The 20,000-nt window shown below is 60.5% G+C and overlaps 2 non-coding genes across 2 annotated transcripts; both read left to right on the top strand.

The window, feature by feature from the left end:
- The first annotated feature begins 12,482 nt into the window (after positions 1-12,482).
- On the top strand, positions 12,483-12,601 carry LOC131863484 (5S ribosomal RNA). The gene has a single exon (XR_009362385.1). It is a non-coding gene; the product is annotated as a 5S ribosomal RNA (ribosomal RNA).
- A 5,915-nt stretch (positions 12,602-18,516) lies between these two features.
- LOC131863483 (5S ribosomal RNA) lies at positions 18,517-18,635 on the top strand. Its single transcript, XR_009362384.1, has one exon. It is a non-coding gene; the product is annotated as a 5S ribosomal RNA (ribosomal RNA).
- The last annotated feature ends 1,365 nt before the right edge of the window (positions 18,636-20,000 follow it).

The following is a 20,000-nucleotide window of genomic DNA, read 5'->3' as shown; positions in this document are numbered from 1 at the left end:
AGGCGGCCAAGGAGCCTCCCCGCATAGCAATCGGGGTGTGAGGTTACGGATGCAGCATTGATAGCAATCGAGGTGGGAGGCGAAGGATGCAGAAGTGAGAGCCGAGGGATGTAGCAGAGATAGCAATCGGGGTGTGTGATGCAGAAGAGATAGCAATCGAGGTGTGCGGTGGGAAGGGCCCAGCAGCCAGAATGCATGAAGCGACGGATGAAGCAGTGATGACAACCGGGCTGTGAGGAGAGGAGGGATGCAGCCAAGAAAGCAATCAGGGCTCGAGGCAAGGGATGCATCAAGGATAGCAATCATGTTGTGAGGCGAGATTCCAAAGGCTAAACGTGAGAGGCTGCAGGGTCGACTCAGAGAGGTCTATGCATGTGAGAGGCTGAAAGCAAGGTCAACTCGGAGCGGTCTATGCATCGGGCGCGCTTGGGGCGACTACCAGTGCCAACCCCTTATCCCGCGACGCGTCCGACAAAGAGAACGTTCCAAGGCGGCAGAGGAGGTTACCAGCCGAAGGATGCAGTAGCAATAACAGGTATAGTTCCGCGGCGGCCGAGAAGACTCACCGCATAGGAATCGGGATGCGAGGCGAGGGATGCGGCGGGAAGGCCCCGACGGCTAAACGGAAGAGGCTGCAGGGCCGCCTCGGAATGGTCCAAGCATCGGACGCGATTGGGACGACTACCAGTGCCAACCCCTTATCCCGCGATGCGTCCGATACACAGATAGTTCCAAGGCGGCCGAGGAGCCTCACCGCATATCAATCGGGGTGCGAGGCGAGGGATGGGGCGGGAAGGCCCCAACGGCTAGACGGAAGAGGCTTCAGGGCCACCTCGGAATGCTCCAAGCATCGGACGCGCTTGGGGCGACTACCAGTGCCAACCCCTTATCCCGCGATGCGTCCGATACACAGATGGTTCCAAGGCGGCCGAGGAGCCTCACCGCATAGCAATCGGGGGTGCGAGGCGAGGGATGGGGCGGGAAGGCCCCAACGGCTAGACGGAAGAGGCTTCAGGGCCGCCTCGGAATGGTCCAAGCATCGGACGCGCTTGGGGCGACTACCAGTGACAACCCCTCATCCCGCGATGCGTCCGATACGAAGATGGTTCCAAGGCGGCCGAGGAGCCTCACCGCATAGCAATCGGGGTGCGAGGTGGGGGATGCGGCGAGATGGCCCCAACGGCTAGACGGAAGAGGCCACAGGGCCGCGTCGGAATAGTCCAAGCATCGGACGCGCTTGGGGCGACTACCAGTGACAACCCCTTATCCCGCGATGCGTCCGATACGAAGATAGTTCCAAGGCGGCCGAGGAGCCTCACCGCATAGCAATCCGGGTGCGAGGTGGGGGATGCGGCGAGATGGCCCCAACGGCTAGACGGAAGAGGCTGCAGGGCCGCCTCGGAATAGTCCAAGCATCGGACGCGCTTGGGGCGACTACCAGTGACAACCCCTTATCCCGCGATGCTTCCGATACGAAGACAGTTCCAAGGCGGCCGAGGAGCCTCACCGCATAGCAATGGGGGTGCGAGGTGAGGGATGCGGCGAGATGGCCCCAACGGCTAGACGGAAGAGGCCACAGGGCCGCCTCGGAATAGTCCAAGCATCGGACGCGCTTGGGGCGACTACCAGTGACAACCCCTTATCCCGCGATGCATCCGATACGAAGATAGTTCCCAGGCGGCCGAGGAGCCTCACCGCATAGCAATCGGGGTGCGAGGCGAGGGATGCGGCGAGATGGCCCCAAAGGGTAGACGGAAGAGGCTGCGGGGCCGCCTCGGAATAGTCCAAGCATCGAACGCGCTTGGGGCGACTACCACTGCCAACCCCTTATCCCGCGATGCGTCCGATACACAGATAGTTCCGAGGCGGCCGAGGAGCTGGGGGATGCGGCGAGATGGCCCCAACGGCTAGACGGAAGAGGCTGCAGGGCCGCCTCGGAATAGTCCAAGCATCGGACGCGCTTGGGGCGACTACCAGTGACAACCCCTTATCCCGCGATGCGTCCGATACACAGATAGTTCCGAGGCGGCCAAGGAGCCTCACCGCATAGCAATCGTGGTGCGAGGTGGGGGATGCAGCGAGATGGCCCCAACGGCTAGACGGAAGAGGCTGCAGGGCCGCCTCGGAATGGTCCAAGCATCGGACGCGCTTGGGGCGACTACCACTGCCAACCCCTTATCCCGCGATGCGTCCGATACACAGATAGTTCCAAGGCGGCCGAGGAGCCTCACCGAATAGCAATCGGGGTGCGAGGCGAGGGATGCGGCGAGAAAGCCCCAACGGCTAGAGGGAAGAGGCTTCAGGTCCGCCTCGGAATGGTCCAAGCATCGGACGCGCTTGGGGCGACTACCAGTGACAACCCCTTATCCCGCGACGCGTCCGATACACAGATAGTTCCAAGGCGGCCGAGGAGCCTCACCGCATAGCAATCGGGGTGCGAGGCGAGGGATGCGGCGAGAAGGACCCAACGGCTAGACGGAAGAGGCTTCAGGGCCGCCTCGGAATGGTCCAAGCATCGGACGCGCTTGGGGCGACTACCAGTGACAACCCCTTATCCCGCGACGCGTCCGATACACAGATAGTTCCAAGGCGGCCGAGGAGCCTCACCGCATAGCAATCGGGGTGCGAGGCGAGGGATGCGGCGAGAAGGACCCAACGGCTAGACGGAAGAGGCTTCAGGTCCGCCTCGGAATGGTCCAAGCATCGGACGCGCTTGGGGCGACTACCAGTGACAACCCCTTATCCCGCGACGCGTCCGATACACAGATAGTTCCAAGGCGGCCGAGGAGCCTCACCGCATAGCAATCGGGGTGCGAGGCGAGGGATGCGGCGAGAAGGACCCAACGGCTAGACGGAAGAGGCTTCAGGGCCGCCTCGGAATGGTCCAAGCATCGGACGCGCTTGGGGCGACTACCAGTGACAACCCCTTATCCCGCGATGCGTCCGATACACAGATAGTTCCAAGGCGGCCGAGGAGCCTCACCGCATAGCAATCGGGGTGCGAGGCGAGGGATGCGGCGAGAAGGACCCAACGGCTAGACGGAAGAGGCTTCAGGGCCGCCTCGGAATGGTCCAAGCATCGGACGCGCTTGGGGCGACTACCAGTGACAACCCCTTATCCCGCGACGCGTCCGATACACAGATAGTTCCAAGGCGGCCGAGGAGCCTCACCGCATAGCAATCGGGGTGCGAGGCGAGGGATGCGGCAAGAAGGACCCAACGGCTAGACGGAAGAGGCTTCAGGGCCGCCTCGGAATGGTCCAAGCATCGGACGCGCTTGGGGCGACTACCAGTGACAACCCCTTATCCCGCGACGCGTCCGATACACAGATAGTTCCAAGGCGGCCGAGGAGCCTCACCGCATAGCAATCGGGGTGCGAGGCGAGGGATGCGGCGAGAAGGACCCAACGGCTAGACGGAAGAGGCTTCAGGTCCGCCTCGGAATGGTCCAAGCATCGGACGCGCTTGGGGCGACTACCAGTGACAACCCCTTATCCCGCGACGCGTCCGATACACAGATAGTTCCAAGGCGGCCGAGGAGCCTCACCGCATAGCAATCGGGGTGCGAGGCGAGGGATGCGGCGAGAAGGACCCAACGGCTAGACGGAAGAGGCTTCAGGGCCGCCTCGGAATGGTCCAAGCATCGGACGCGCTTGGGGCGACTACCAGTGACAACCCCTTATCCCGCGACGCGTCCGATACACAGATAGTTCCAAGGCGGCCGAGGAGCCTCACCGCATAGCAATCGGGGTGCGAGGCGAGGGATGCGGCGAGAAGGACCCAACGGCTAGACGGAAGAGGCTTCAGGGCCGCCTCGGAATGGTCCAAGCATCGGACGCGCTTGGGGCGACTACCAGTGACAACCCCTTATCCCGCGATGCGTCCGATACACAGATAGTTCCAAGGCGGCCGAGGAGCCTCACCGCATAGCAATCGGGGTGCGAGGCGAGGGATGCGGCGAGAAGGACCCAACGGCTAGACGGAAGAGGCTTCAGGGCCGCCTCGGAATGGTCCAAGCATCGGACGCGCTTGGGGCGACTACCAGTGACAACCCCTTATCCCGCGACGCGTCCGATACACAGATAGTTCCAAGGCGGCCGAGGAGCCTCACCGCATAGCAATCGGGGTGCGAGGCGAGGGATGCGGCGAGAAGGACCCAACGGCTAGACGGAAGAGGCTTCAGGGCCGCCTCGGAATGGTCCAAGCATCGGACGCGCTTGGGGCGACTACCAGTGACAACCCCTTATCCCGCGACGCGTCCGATACACAGATAGTTCCAAGGCGGCCGAGGAGCCTCACCGCATAGCAATCGGGGTGCGAGGCGAGGGATGCGGCGAGAAGGACCCAACGGCTAGACGGAAGAGGCTTCAGGGCCGCCTCGGAATGGTCCAAGCATCGGACGCACTTGGGGCGACTACCAGTGACAACCCCTTATCCCGCGACGCGTCCGATACACAGATAGTTCCAAGGCGGCCGAGGAGCCTCACCGCATAGCAATCGGGGTGCGAGGCGAGGGATGCGGCGAGAAGGACCCAACGGCTAGACGGAAGAGGCTTCAGGGCCGCCTGGGAATGGTCCATGCATCGCACGCGCTTGGGGCGACTACCAGTGACAACCCCTTATCCCGCGACGCGTCCGATACACAGATAGTTCCAAGGCGGCCGAGGAGCCTCACCGCATAGCAATCGGGGTGCGAGGCGAGGGATGCGGCGAGAAGGACCCAACGGCTAGACGGAAGAGGCTTCAGGGCCGCCTCGGAATGGTCCAAGCATCGGACGCGCTTGGGGCGACTACCAGTGACAACCCCTTATCCCGCGACGCGTCCGATACACAGATAGTTCCAAGGCGGCCGAGGAGCCTCACCGCATAGCAATCGGGGTGCGAGTCGAGGGATGCGGCGAGAAGGACCCAACGGCTAGACGGAAGAGGCTTCAGGGCCGCCTCGGAATGGTCCAAGCATCGGACGCGCTTGGGGCGACTACCAGTGACAACCCCTTATCCCGCGATGCGTCTGATACACAGATAGTTCCAAGGCGGCCGAGGAGCCTCACCGCATAGCAATCGGGGTGCGAGGCAAGGGATGCGGCGAGAAGGACCCAACGGCTAGACGGAAGAGGCTTCAGGGCCGCCTCGGAATGGTCCAAGCATCGGACGCGCTTGGGGCGACTACCGTTGCCAACCCCTTATCCCGCGATGCGTCTGATACACAGATAGTTCCGAGGCGGCCGAGGAGCCTCACCGCATAGCAATCGGGTTGCGAGGCAGATTATTGGGAAGGGAACCCCCTGGGATGCGGCTCAAGCAGTGCCCAAAGGGACTGGAATGCGGAATCACATCGAGAGACCCAAATGCTATACGAGGGCTCAAATCGAATTATCGATTTGGCCACGACATGGACGCATCGGAACGACTACCTTTGCCGAACCACTCGCAATTGCATCCATACCGAAACCAATAGACATTTCCGTTAGAGCCCTCGCATAGCATTCGGGAATCTCGCATGCCCCTCTAAATCGACCAATGCTGGCGCTCAACGAAAATCCGAGCGCTACCACCGTTCGAGCGCCAGCATTGGTCGAGTTAGAGGGGCACGGGGGAGAATGCTCCAGTCAACACCTCCCCTATATAAGTTATTTGTCCGATTCTCGCACAACCGTAGTCTGCCTCGTCGAATCAAACAACGGTCCCAGATTCCGACTTCCGTTCCGTAGAGACCCAAAAGCTAGATGGAGGCTCGCAAGAAAGAGAGTCGGCGCATAGCAATCGGGTTTCTCGAACGTTTAGGGACCGAGCTCACTTGCGGATAGGGCAAAATCCGCCAAGCAACCCAAAAGCTAGACGGGGGCTCGAATCGAATCGCCTAGGCGGCCACAACAACGACGTGTTGGATCGACTACCAGTGCCAAACCATTCAGCAAGACTAGTCTGTGTCGAGGCCGGATAGAGATTCTCAGAGAGCGCCCGTATAGCATTTAGGAGACCTGCCGCGTCCCTCACACTCGACAAATGGTGGTGCACGTTTATAAATCCGAGCGATCCCAACCCTTTCAAGCACCAACATCGGTCGAGATAGAGGGGCACGGAGGGGGCTGCGTGAGACAACACAGTCCCCTATATAAGTTATTTGTCCGATTCTCACACATCCGAAGAATGGTCATCAAATCGGACAACAGCCCAAACTTCCGACTTCCGTCCCAGAAAGCCCAAGAGCTATCTAAAACGTTCATGGCCGGAACTCGATCGCGGCTATACCAGTCCGCCAAGCAACCCAAAAGCTAGACTGGAGCTCTAGTCGAATCACCTCTGTGGCCATTGCAAGGACGTGTTGGAGCGACTACCATTGCCGAACCATTCCGCAGGTCGAGTCCATACCAAGGCCGCATAGAGATTCACGATGAGCTCCTGCATAGCAATCAGGAGACTTGCCGTGTCCATCACAATCGATAAATCCTGGTGCAAGATTTTTGCATCCGAGCGCTCCAACCAGTCGAGCACCAGCATCAATCGACATAAACGGGCACGGGGGGAGGATGCTCGAGAACACTACCTCCCCTATATAAGTTATTTGTCCGATTCTCAAGCAGCCGAAGTCTGGTCATCGAATCGGGTCAAAGACCACAACTTCCGACTTTACCCACAATGCAAGTCATCGAATCGAACATCGGCCCCCGAGTCGGACTCCATGCGTATGTCAGGTCATCGGACCCAAATTCCGCCTTCCTGCGCATGGCGGGCCATCAATATCAACTCGGTCATCGGACCCAAACTCCGCCTTTCTGCGCATGGCACGCCTTCAAATCGGTCATCGGACCCAAATTCCGCCTTCCTGTGCATGGCGGGCCATCAACATCAACTCGGTCATCGGACCCAAATTCCGCCTTTCTGCGCATGGCACGCCATCAACTCGGTCATCGGACCCAAATTCCGCCTTCCTGCGCATGGCAGGTCATCGGACACAAATTCAGACCTCGCCAATATGCCTACGTATCGAATCGGTCATCGGACCCAACTTCCGACTTCATCCATACTGTAGGGTCTTTGAGGTTGGCGCGGTGCGCTCAACCCGGGGAGTCGACCCATCGAAGCATACACCTCCCCTATATAAGCTATTTGTCCGATTCCCACACCTGTGTAGTTTGCACCTCTGACCAGGACATCGACCCCAACTTCCGAACTCGACTGCAACGACGGCACCAGCGCCTTGGTGCGCACCTTGCGACGCACAGTCCCAACATTCGCCTTCCTGCACATGGCAGGTCATCGGACCCAAATTCCGACCTCGCGAGTATGCCTACATATCGAATCGGTCATCGGACACAACTTCCGACTTCATCCATACCGTAGGGTCTTTGAGGTTGGCGCGGTGCGCTCAACCCGGGGAGTCGACCCAACGAAGCATACACCTCCCCTATATAAGCTATTTGTCCGATTCCCACACCTGTGTAGTTTGCACCTCCGATCAGGACATCGACCCCAACTTCCGAACTCGCCTGCAACGACCGAACCAGCGCCTTGGTGCGCACCTTGCAACGCACAGTGCCAACATTCGCCTTCCTGCACATGGCAGGTCATCGGACCCAAATTCCGACCTCGCGAGTATGCCTACATATCGAATCGGTCATCGGACCCAACTTCCGACTTCATCCATACCGTAGGGTCTTTGAGGTTGGCGCGGTGCGCTCAACCCGGGGAGTCGACCCAACGAAGCATACACCTCCCCTATATAAGCTATTTGTCCGATTCCCACACCTGTGTAGCTTGCACCTCCGATCAGGACATCGACCCCAACTTCCGAACTCGACTAAAAAGACCGCACCAGCACCTTGGTGTGCACCTTGCAACGCACAGTGCCAACATTCGCCTTCCTGCACATGGCAGGTCATCGGACCCAAATTCCGACCTCATGAGCATACCTACTAATCGAATCGGTCATCGGACCCAACTTCCGACTTCATCCATACCGTAGGGTCTTTGAGGTTGGCGCGGTGCGCTCAACCTGGGGAGTCGACCCATCGAAGCATACACCTCCCCTATATAAGCTATTTGTCCGATTCCGACACCTGTGTAGTTTGCACCTCCGCTCAGGACATCGACCCCAACTTCCGAACTCGCCTGCAACGACCGAACCAGCGCCTTGGTGCGCACCAAAAGTGCGCACTTTTGGAGGGCACTTTTGTGCGCTCCAAAGGTGCGCACTTTTGGAGGGCACTTTTGTGCGCTCCAAAGGTGCGCACTTTTGGAGGGCACTTTTTGGAGGGCACTTTTGTGCGCTCCAAAGGTGCGCACTTTTGGAGGGCACTTTTTGGAGGGCACTTTTCTGCGCTCCAAAGGTGCGCACTTTTGGAGGGCACTTTTTGGAGGGCACTTTTCTGCGCTCCAAAGGTGCGCACTTTTGGAGGGCACTTTTTGGAGGGCACTTTTCTGCGCTCCAAAGGTGCGCACTTTTGGAGGGCACTTTTTGGAGGGCACTTTTCTGCGCTCCAAAGGTGCGCACTTTTGGAGGGCACTTTTGTGCACTCCAAAGGTGCACACTTTTGGAGGGCACTTTTTGGAGGGCACTTTTCTGCACTCCAAAGGTGCGCACTTTTGGAGGGCACTTTTTGGAGGGCACTTTTGTGCGCTCCAAAGGTGCGCACTTTTGGAGGGCACTTTTTGGAGGGCACTTTTGTGCGCTCCAAAGGTGCGCACTTTTGGAGGGCACTTTTGTGCACTCCAAAGGTGCGCACTTTTGGAGGGCACTTTTCCTGCGCTCCAAAGGTGCACACCTAGGTGAGCACCTTCGACCACACCTTGTAGCACACCAAACTCTGACTTTCGACTTCATCCGCAATGCAGGGTCTTTGAGGTTGGCGCAATGCGCACAACCAGGGGAGTCGACCCATCAAACCCAACACCTCCCCTATATAAGCTATTTGTCTGATTCTCATACATGCGTAGCCTGCAGGAGCAATTAGGACATCGACCCCAACTTTCGGCTTCTAAACGAAAACAAGGTCTTTGAGGTTGGTGTAATGCGAACAACTAGGGGAGTCAACCCATCAAACCCAACACCTCCCCTATATAAGCTATTTGTCTGATTCTCATACATGTGTAGTCTACAGGAGCAATTAGGACATCGACCCCAACTTTTGACTTCTTAACGAAAACAAGGTCTTTGAGGTTGACGTAATGCGCACAACCAGGGGAGTCGACCCATCAAACCCAACACCTCCCCTATATAAGCTATTTGTCCGATTCTCATACATGTGTAGCCTACAGGAGCCATTAGGACATTGACCCCAACTTTTGACTTCTTAACGAAAACAAGGTCTTTGAGGTTGGCGTAATGCGCACAACCAAGGGAGTTGACCCATCAAACCCAACACCTCCCCTATATAAGCTATTTGTCTGATTCTCATACATGTGTAGCCTGCAACAACGATTAGGACATCCACCCCAACTTCTGAATTCGTCTGCGTTGACCGCACCAAAGGTGCACGCCTTGGTGCTCACCAAAATCCGACTTCCGACTTCTTCTGCTATGCGGGGTCTTTGAGGTTGGCGCAGTGCGCACAACCAGGGGAGTCAACCCACCGAATGCAACACCTCCCCTATATAAGCTATTTGTCTGATTCTCATACATGCGTAGACTGCAGCAATGATTAGGACATCCACCCCAACTTTTGACTTCTTAAACAAGACAGGGTCTTTGAAGTTGGTGCAGTGCACACAACCAGGGGAGTCGACCCATCAAACGCAACACCTCCCCTATATAAAGCTATTTGTCCGATTCTCATACGTGTAGTCTGCAGCAGCGATTAGGACATCGACCCCAACTTCCGAATTCGTTTGCATTGACCGCACCAAAGGTGCACGCCTTGGTGTGCACCTTGGAGTGCACTTTGGTGCTCACCTCGGTGCACACTTTGGTGTGCACCTCGGTGTGCACCAAAGGTGCGCACCTTGGAGCGCACCAAAGGTGTACACTTTGGAGCGCACCACATAGGGTCTTTGAGAGGTTGGCGCAGTGCGCACACCAAGGTGGGTGTTGAGGTGCGTGCCGAGGTGGGTGGGTGCTAGGGTGCGCTCCATGGTGGGTGCCAGGGTGGGTGCGTGCTAGGGTGGATTCCAAAGAGGGTCATAGGGTGGGTGCCAAGGTGGGTTGGTGATATAGTGGGTTCAAAGGTGGGTACTAGGGTGGGTTCCAAGGTGGGTCACAAGTTGGGTGCCAGGATGCGTGGGTGTTAGGTTGGGTGCCAAGGTGGGCTCCTGCGTGGGTGGGTGCTAGGGTGGGTTTCAAGGTGGACGCGAGGGCGGGTGCCAAGGTGGGTAACAAGTTGGGTGTTAGGATGGGTGAGTGCTAGAGTGGGTGCCAAGGTGGGTGGGTGCTAAGGTGGATGCCAAGGTGGTTCACAGGGTGGGTGGGTTCTAGGGTGAGTTCCAAGGTGGGTCACAGGTTTAGTGCTAGGGTGCGTGTCAAGGCGGGTGTCGAGGTGCCTGGGTGCTAGGGTGTGGATGCCAATGTGGGTCATAGGGTGGGTACTAGGGTGGGCTGCAATGTGGGTGCCAAGGTGGGTAACATGCTCGGTTGGTTCTAAATTGGGTGTCAGGGTGGGTGTGCACCCACCTTGCCCGAGGTGGGTGCCAAGGTGCCAGTGTGGGTGGGTGCTAAGGTGGATGCCAAGGTGGGTGAGAAGGTGGGTGATAGGTTGAGTGGTAGGATGGGTGGGTGCCAAGATGGGTCACAGGGTGGGTGCAAGGGTGGGTAGGTGCTAGGGTTGGTGTCAGGGTGGGTGGGTGCTAGGTTGGGTTCCAAGGTGGGTGCGAGGGTGAGTGTCAAGGTGGGTCACAGGTTAGGTGCTAGGATGGGTGAGTGCTAGGGTGCAAAGGTGCCAGAATGGGTGCTAGGATGGGTCGATGCTAGGGTGAGTGGCAAGGTGGGTCCACAAGTGTCAAGGTGGGTGCCGAGGTGGGTGCCAACTTGGGTTCCAAGGTGGGTGCCAAGTGGGCGACTGCTATGGTGGATGCCAAGGTGGGTCACGGGGTGGGTGCCAAGTTGCTAGGTTGTGTTCCAAGGTGGGTGCCAACGTGGCTGCTAGGGTGCGTGGGTTAAAGGGTGTGTCACAACGTGGGTGCCAGGATGGGTGCGCACCCACACTGGCCAAGACGGGTGCAAGGTTGGGTTCCAAGCCCGGTCACAGGCTGGGTGCTAGGATGGGTGGGTGCCAAGGTGGGCACCAGGGTGGGTGCACCCACCCTGGCCAAGGTGGGTCACGGGGTGGGTCCTAGGGTGGGTAACAGGGTGGGTACTAAGGTGCGTGCCAAGGTGGGTCATGGGGTGGGTGCCAAGGTGGGCACCAGGGTGGGTGTGCACCAACCCTAGCCAGGGTAGGTCACGGGGTGGTTGTCGGGGTGGGCGTCAAGGAGCCAAGGTGGGTGGCAAGTAGCCAAGTTGCGTGCCAAGGTGGGTGTCGGGGTGGGTGCCAAGGATCCAAGGTGGGTGCCAAGGAACCAAGGTGGGTGTCTGGGTGGGTGCCGAGGTGGGAGCCAGGGTGGGTCCCAAGGTGAGTGCAAAGGTGGGTGCCAGGGTCAAGGTGAGTGCCAATGTGGGTTCCAAGGTGCCAGGGTCAGGGTGAGTGCCAATGTGGGTTCAAAGGTGCTAAGTTGGGTGCGAGGTTGGGTGCGAGGGTGGGTGGGTGCCAAGGTGTGCTAGGTGGAAGCCCGGGTGGGTCGGCATCCCATGGGTGTCGAGTTGGGTGCCTGATGGGTGCTTCTTGTCAAGTTTTAGTCGTCGGGACTCATTTCGAGCCTTAGAGGTCGTTTCTTGTCCGGTTGCCCTGTCTTCGACCTGGGAACCCAATTTTGGTCCTCGGGTCCCATTTTTTTTTGTCTCGCATCCCACTTTTGGCCTGTGGCCTTTTCGGGGTCGATTCTCGTTTTGGGCATCAGAGCATGTTTCTTCTCCTAAAACCCAATATTTGTTTATTAAGTCTCGGAACACATTTTTGTTCTCGTGGACCCATCATGGGTCTTGGAACGCATTTGTGGTCCTTGGGTCCCATTTTGCATCCCGAAACTTGTGTTTTGGTGCTTGATCCCTATTTTGGGTGCCCACCTTGCACCAAGTGCGCACCCGGGGCAAACCGAGCGCCTTGGTGCACCGGGGCAAGATCGAGCGTGCACCCGAGGCGCCCCGAACATGCACCAAGGTGCACTCGGCCCACATGTGAGCGCAGGTCGTTGCGCCCGAGGTGGTGTGTGGGCACCGCGTTGCAGACGGGACACTGCACGCACACGACGCCCCGTCCAGGTGCACGCACGTAGGCCGGGCCGGGTGCACACCCGACGCCCTAGCAAGGTGCGCGCACCCGGGCAGGGCTCACACTTGGCGAACGGGGCGCACTTCGCGAGGGAGGGTGTGCACCTCGACGGGGGTGGGTGGCCGGGGTGGATTCGCACGTGGGTCGCGGTTTGCTAAGTACACACTGCGACAAGCTCATAACGGGTGCGATCATACCAGCGTTAGTGCACCGGATCCCATCAGAACTCCGCAGTTAAGCGCGCTTGGGCCGGAGTAGTACTGGGATGGGTGACCTCCCGGGAAGTCCCGGTGTTGCACCCTTTCTTAGTTTTTCGCCGGGCATCGCAATGCTATTTGAATAAACCTTTTGCCCGTTTGCGTTCTCGTCGGGGCCGGGCCGGGCCGGGGTGCGCTGCCCGCACTACCGCGCGCGCGGGGGCGACACCGAGCGCGCACCCGAGGCGCCCCGAGCACACAGGCCACGGTGCAACCCGGGCGTTGTGCGCGCACCCCGGTGCGCCCGAGGTGCTGCGCGCGCACCCAGGTGAAATCGGTGTGCACCTCGGCCAGTGCGCGCTCGGTCGAGTCGCGCACGTTGGCCAAGGTGCACGGTGATGTTTCTTACTCTAAGGTTCCGCACCAGACGCCCGGGACAGGTGAGCGAAGCTGGGCGGGGCCGGGTGCGCGGCCGGGGCAGGTGCACGCAGCTGGAGAGAGCTTTGGAGCACACCAGAGGTGCGCACCTTGGAGCACACTTCGGAGCGCACCAATGATGCGCTCCATTCAAAAGTTTCCTGAAAAGGCAAAAAAAGTTGAGATTATAGAATTTCCCACTTGAGAGATTGTAAAAAAAAAAAATTTAAAATGAAGGAAACGCGGGTGCCAAGGTGTGCGCGCCCGGGTGCGCAGCCCAGCCAAGGTGTGCGCACCAAGGCGCCCACCCTGGCGAAGGTGCACGCAAGGTGCGCACCCGAGGCAAACCGGACAATTAACCCAACTTTCGACTTCGCGCGCACCTGCGCACCTTGGAGCGCACTTCGGAGCGCTCCTTGGTGCGCACCAATCTTGGGCACCTCGGAGTGCACCATGGCGCCCACCAAGGTGCGCACCCGGGGCAAACCGAGCTCCGACTTCGTGCGCACCTTGGAGCGCACGAAAGGTGCGCACCATGGCGCCCACCAAGGTGCGCAGCCCAGCCAAGGCGTGCGCATCAAGGTGCGCACCCTGGCGAAGGTGCGCACCCGGGGCAAACCGAGCTCCGACTTCGTGCGCACCTTGGAGCGCACAAAGGGTGCGCAACCCAGCCAAGGTGTGCGCACCCCGGGCAAACCGAGCTCCGAATCGTGCGCACCTTGGAGCACACTTCGGAGCCCTCCTTGGTGCGCACCGATGTTGCGCACCTCGGAGCGCACCCGGGGAAAACAATGCAATTAACCCGACTTTCGACTTCGTGGGCACCTCGGAGCGCTCTCGGGTTCGCACCTCGGAGCACACCGAGGTGCGCACCTTTGATGCGCTGCCTTCACCAATTTCCAGAAAAGGCAAGAAAACATTGAGAAGGTGTGCGCACCGAGGTGCCCACCCTGGCGAAGGTGCACGCGAGGTGCGCACCCGGGGCAAACCGGGCTCCGACTTCGTGCACGCCATGCTGCGCACCTTGGAGGGCCATGGTGCGCACCTTGGAGCACACTTCGGAGCGCTCAATGGTGCCCAACCCAGCCAAGGTGCCCACCGCGGCGAAGGTGCACGCGAGGTGCGCACCCGGGGCAAACCGGGCTCCGACTTCGTGCACGCCGCACCTTGGAGCACACTTCGGAGCGCTCCTTGGTGCGCACCAGGGCGCGCAACCCAGCCGAGGTGCCCACCCCGGCGAAGGTGCACGCGGGGTGCGCACCCGGGGCAAACCGGGCTCCGACTTCGTGCACGCCATGGTGCCCACCGCGGCGAAGGTGCACGCGAGGTGCGCACCCGGGGCAAACCGGGCTCCGACTTCGTGCACGCCGCACCTTGGAGCACACTTCGGAGCGCTCCTTGGTGCGCACCAGGGCGCGCAACCCAGCCGAGGTGCCCACCCCGGCGAAGGTGCACGCGAGGTGCGCACCCGGGGCAAACCGGGCTCCGACTTCGTGCACGCCATGGTGCCCACCGCGGCGAAGGTGCACGCGAGGTGCGCACCCGGGGCAAACCGGGCTCCGACTTCGTGCACGCCGCACCTTGGAGCACACTTCGGAGCGCTCCTTGGTGCGCACCATGGTGCCCACCAGGGCGCGCAACCCCGCCGAAGGTGCACGCGAGGTGCGCACCCGGGGCAAACCGGGCTCCGACTTCGTGCACGCCGCACCTTGGAGCACACTTCGGAGCGCTCCTTGGTGCGCACCAGGGCGCGCAACCCCGCCGAAGGTGCACGCGAGGTGCGCACCCGGGGCAAACCGGGCTCCGACTTCGTGCACGCCATGGTGCGCACCAGGGTGCCCACCGCGGCGAAGGTGCGCACCCGGGGCAAACCGGGCTCCGACTTCGTGCACGCCGCACCTTGGAGCACACTTCGGAGCGCTCCTTGGTGCGCACCAGGGCGCGCAACCCAGCCGAGGTGCCCACCCCGGCGAAGGTGCACGCGAGGTGCGCACCCGGGGCAAACCGGGCTCCGACTTCGTGCACGCCATGGTGCCCACCGCGGCGAAGGTGCGCACCCGGGGCAAACCGGGCTAGGACTTCGTGCACGCCGCACCTTGGAGCACACTTTGGAGCGCTCCTTGGTGCGCACCATGGTGCCCACCAGGCCGCGCAACCCAGCCAAGGTGTGCGCACCAAGGTGCACGCGAGGTGCGCACCCGGGGCAAACCGGGGTCCGGCTTCGTGCACGCCGCACCTTGGAGCACACATCGGGGCGCTCCCGGGTTCGCACCGGCGTTGCGCACCGTGGTGGGCACCTCGGAGCGCACCGTGGTGGGCACCTCGGAGCACACCAAGGTGGGCAGCGAGGTGCGCACCTTTGATGCGATGCCTTCACTAATTTCCATAAAAGGCAAAAAAAAACGAGATTTTAAAATTTCCGTTTTGAAAGATAGTGAGAAAAAGGGAATGCTGGTGCCATCTTGAGCCCGCCCTGGTGCGCAGCCCAGCCAAGGTGTGCGCACCAAGGTGCCCACCCTGGCGAAGGTGCGCGCCCGGGCAATTAACCCAACTTCCAACTTCGCGCGCGCCAGGGTGGGAGCGCACCCAACAACCGGGCCTGGGAAGAGCCAATGCGAGAAACCCCACCAAACGCTCTGACAAAAAAAGAGGGGGCGCTCCAGTAACCCCGCTTCGGAGCGCACCCTGGGCAAACCCAGCCAGGGTGCCCACCCCGGCCAAGGTGCAGGCGAGGTGCGCACCCGGGGCAAACCGGGCTCCGACAACGTGCACGCCGCACCTTGGAGCACACTTCGTAGCGCTCCCGGGTGCGCACCTCAGAGCACACCAAGGTGGGCAGCGAGGTGCGCACCTTTGATGCGCTGCCTTCACTAATTTCCAGAAAAGGCAAAAAAAAGAGGAGATTTTAAAATTTCCGTTTTGAAAGATAGTGAAAAAAACGGAACGCGGGTGCCATCTTGAGCCCGCCCTGGTGCACAGCCCAGGTAAGGTGCCCACCCTGGCAAAGGTGCGCACCCGGGCAATTAACCCTACTTCCGACTTCGTGCGCGCCAGGGTGGCAACCGGGCCTGGGAAGAGCCAATGCGAGAAACCCCACCAAACGCTCCGACAAAAAAAGAGGCGGCGCTCCAATAACCCCGCTTCGGAGCGCAGCCGGGGCAAACCCAGCCAAGGTGCCCACCCCGACGAAGGTGCACGCGAGGTGCGCACCCGGGGCAAACCGGGCTCCGACAACGTGCACGCAGCACCTTGGAGCACACTTCGAAGCACTCCCGGGTGCCCACCGGCGTTGCGCACCGTGGTGGGCAGCGAGGTGCGCACCTTTGATGCGCTGCCTTCACTAATTTCCAGAAAAGGCAAAAAAAAATGAGATTTTAAAATTTCCGTTTTGAAAGATAGTGAAAAAAACGGAACGCGGGTGCCATCTTGAGCCCGCCCTGGTGCGCAGCCCAGGCAAGGCATGCGCACCAAGGTGCCCACCCGCGGTGCACGCCCGGGGCAAACCGGGCTCCGACTTCGTGCAGGCCGCACCTTGGAGCACACTTCGGAGCGCTCCTTGGTGCGCACCATGGTGCCCACCAGGGCGCACCCGGGGCAAACCGGGCTCCGACTTCGTGCACGCCGCACCTTGGAGCACACATCGGAGCGCTCCCAGGTTCGCACCAGCGTTGCGCACCTTTGATGCGCTGCCTTCACTAATTTCCAGAAAAGGCAAAAAAAAACGATATTTTAAAATTTCCGTTCTGAAAGATAGTGAAAAAAACGGAACGCGGGTGCCATCTTGAGCCCTTCCTGGTGCGCAGCCCAGGCAAGTTGTGCGCACCAAGGTGCCCACCCTGGCGGAGGTGCGCGCCCGGGGCAAACCGGGCTCCGACTTCGTGCACTGCATGGTGCCCACCAAGGCGCGCAACCCAGCCAAGGTGCCCACCGCAGCGAAGGTGCACGCGAGGTGCGCACCCGAGGTGCACACCCGGGGCAAACCGAGCTCCGACTTCGTGCACGCCGCACCTTGGAGCACACTTCAGAGCGCTCCTTGGTGCGCACCAGGGCGCGCAACCCAGCCAAGGTGCTCACCCCGGCGAAGGTGCACGCGAGGTGCGCACCCGGGGCAAGCCGGGCTCGGACTTCGTGCACGCCGCACCTTGGAGCACACATCGGAGCGCTCCCGGGTTCGCACCAGCATTGCGCACCTTTGATGCGCTGCCTTCACTAATTTCCAGAAAAGGCAAAAAAAAAAAAAAAACGAGATTTTAAAATTTCCGTTTTGAAAGATAGTGAAAAAAACGGAACGCGGGTGCCATCTTGAGCCCGCCCTGGTGTGCAGCCCAGGCAAGTTGTGCGCACCAAGGCACCCACCCTGGCCAAGGTGGGTCACGGGGTGGGTCCTAGGGTGGGTAACGGGGTGGGTACTAAGGTGCGTGCCAAGGTGGGTCATGGGGTGGGTGCCAAGGTGGGCACCAGGGTGGGTGTGCACCAACCCTAGCCAGGGTAGGTCACGGGGTGGTTGTCGGGGTGGGCGTCAAGGAGCCAAGGTGGGTGGCAAGTAGCCAAGTTGCGTGCCAAGGTGGGTGTCGGGGTGGGTGCCAAGGATCCAAGGTGGGTGCCAAGGAACCAAGGTGGGTGTCTGGGTGGGTGCCGAGGTGGGAGCCAGGGTGGGTCCCAAGGTGAGTGCAAAGGTGGGTGCCAGGGTCAAGGTGAGTGCCAATGTGGGTTCCAAGGTGCCAGGGTCAGGGTGAGTGCCAATGTGGGTTCAAAGGTGCTAAGTTGGGTGCGAGGTTGGGTGCGAGGGTGGGTGGGTGCCAAGGTGTGCTAGGTGGAAGCCCGGGTGGGTCGGCATCCCATGGGTGTCGAGTTGGGTGCCTGATGGGTGCTTCTTGTCAAGTTTTAGTCGTCGGGACTCATTTCGAGCCTTAGAGGTCGTTTCTTGTCCGGTTGCCCTGTCTTCGACCTGGGAACCCAATTTTGGTCCTCGGGTCCCATTTTTTTTTGTCTCGCATCCCACTTTTGGCCTGTGGCCTTTTCGGGGTCGATTCTCGTTTTGGGCATCAGAGCATGTTTCTTCTCCTAAAACCCAATATTTGTTTATTAAGTCTCGGAACACATTTTTGTTCTCGTGGACCCATCATGGGTCTTGGAACGCATTTGTGGTCCTTGGGTCCCATTTTGCATCCCGAAACTTGTGTTTTGGTGCTTGATCCCTATTTTGGGTGCCCACCTTGCACCAAGTGCGCACCCGGGGCAAACCGAGCGCCTTGGTGCACCGGGGCAAGATCGAGCGTGCACCCGAGGCGCCCCGAACATGCACCAAGGTGCACTCGGCCCACATGTGAGCGCAGGTCGTTGCGCCCGAGGTGGTGTGTGGGCACCGCGTTGCAGACGGGACACTGCACGCACACGACGCCCCGTCCAGGTGCACGCACGTAGGCCGGGCCGGGTGCACACCCGACGCCCTAGCAAGGTGCGCGCACCCGGGCAGGGCTCACACTTGGCGAACGGGGCGCACTTCGCGAGGGAGGGTGTGCACCTCGACGGGGGTGGGTGGCCGGGGTGGATTCGCACGTGGGTCGCGGTTTGCTAAGTACACACTGCGACAAGCTCATAACGGGTGCGATCATACCAGCGTTAGTGCACCGGATCCCATCAGAACTCCGCAGTTAAGCGCGCTTGGGCCGGAGTAGTACTGGGATGGGTGACCTCCCGGGAAGTCCCGGTGTTGCACCCTTTTTTAGTTTTTCGCCGGGCGTCGCAATGCTATTTGAATAAACCTTTTGCCCGTTTGCGTTCTCGTCGGGGCCGGGCCGGGCCGGGGTGCGCTGCCCGCACTACCGCGCGCGCGGGGGCGACACCGAGCGCGCACCCGAGGCGCCCCGAGCACACAGGCCACGGTGCAACCCGGGCGTTGTGCGCGCACCCCGGTGCGCCCGAGGTGCTGCGCGCGCACCCAGGTGAAATCGGTGTGCACCTCGGCCAGTGCGCGCTCGGTCGAGTCGCGCACGTTGGCCAAGGTGCACGGTGATGTTTCTTACTCTAAGGTTCCGCACCAGACGCCCGGGACAGGTGAGCGAAGCTGGGCGGGGCCGGGTGCGCGGCCGGGGCAGGTGCACGCAGCTGGAGAGAGCTTTGGAGCACACCAGAGGTGCGCACCTTGGAGCACACTTCGGAGCGCACCAATGATGCGCTCCATTCAAAAGTTTCCTGAAAAGGCAAAAAAAGTTGAGATTATAGAATTTCCCACTTGAGAGATTGTAAAAAAAAAAAATTTAAAATGAAGGAAACGCGGGTGCCAAGGTGTGCGCGCCCGGGTGCGCAGCCCAGCCAAGGTGTGCGCACCAAGGCGCCCACCCTGGCGAAGGTGCACGCAAGGTGCGCACCCGAGGCAAACCGGACAATTAACCCAACTTTCGACTTCGCGCGCACCTGCGCACCTTGGAGCGCACTTCGGAGCGCTCCTTGGTGCGCACCAATCTTGGGCACCTCGGAGTGCACCATGGCGCCCACCAAGGTGCGCACCCGGGGCAAACCGAGCTCCGACTTCGTGCGCACCTTGGAGCGCACGAAAGGTGCGCACCATGGCGCCCACCAAGGTGCGCAGCCCAGCCAAGGCGTGCGCATCAAGGTGCGCACCCTGGCGAAGGTGCGCACCCGGGGCAAACCGAGCTCCGACTTCGTGCGCACCTTGGAGCGCACAAAGGGTGCGCAACCCAGCCAAGGTGTGCGCACCCCGGGCAAACCGAGCTCCGAATCGTGCGCACCTTGGAGCACACTTCGGAGCCCTCCTTGGTGCGCACCGATGTTGCGCACCTCGGAGCGCACCCGGGGAAAACAATGCAATTAACCCGACTTTCGACTTCGTGGGCACCTCGGAGCGCTCTCGGGTTCGCACCTCGGAGCACACCGAGGTGCGCACCTTTGATGCGCTGCCTTCACCAATTTCCAGAAAAGGCAAGAAAACATTGAGAAGGTGTGCGCACCGAGGTGCCCACCCTGGCGAAGGTGCACGCGAGGTGCGCACCCGGGGCAAACCGGGCTCCGACTTCGTGCACGCCATGCTGCGCACCTTGGAGGGCCATGGTGCGCACCTTGGAGC

This window comes from Cryptomeria japonica, unplaced genomic scaffold (genome assembly GCF_030272615.1).
Source record: "Cryptomeria japonica unplaced genomic scaffold, Sugi_1.0 HiC_scaffold_64, whole genome shotgun sequence".
Classification (NCBI taxonomy): Eukaryota; Viridiplantae; Streptophyta; class Pinopsida; order Cupressales; family Cupressaceae; genus Cryptomeria; species Cryptomeria japonica.
Note: the sequence above shows the minus strand (reverse complement) of the source record. Positions and strands in the feature narration are given on the sequence as shown.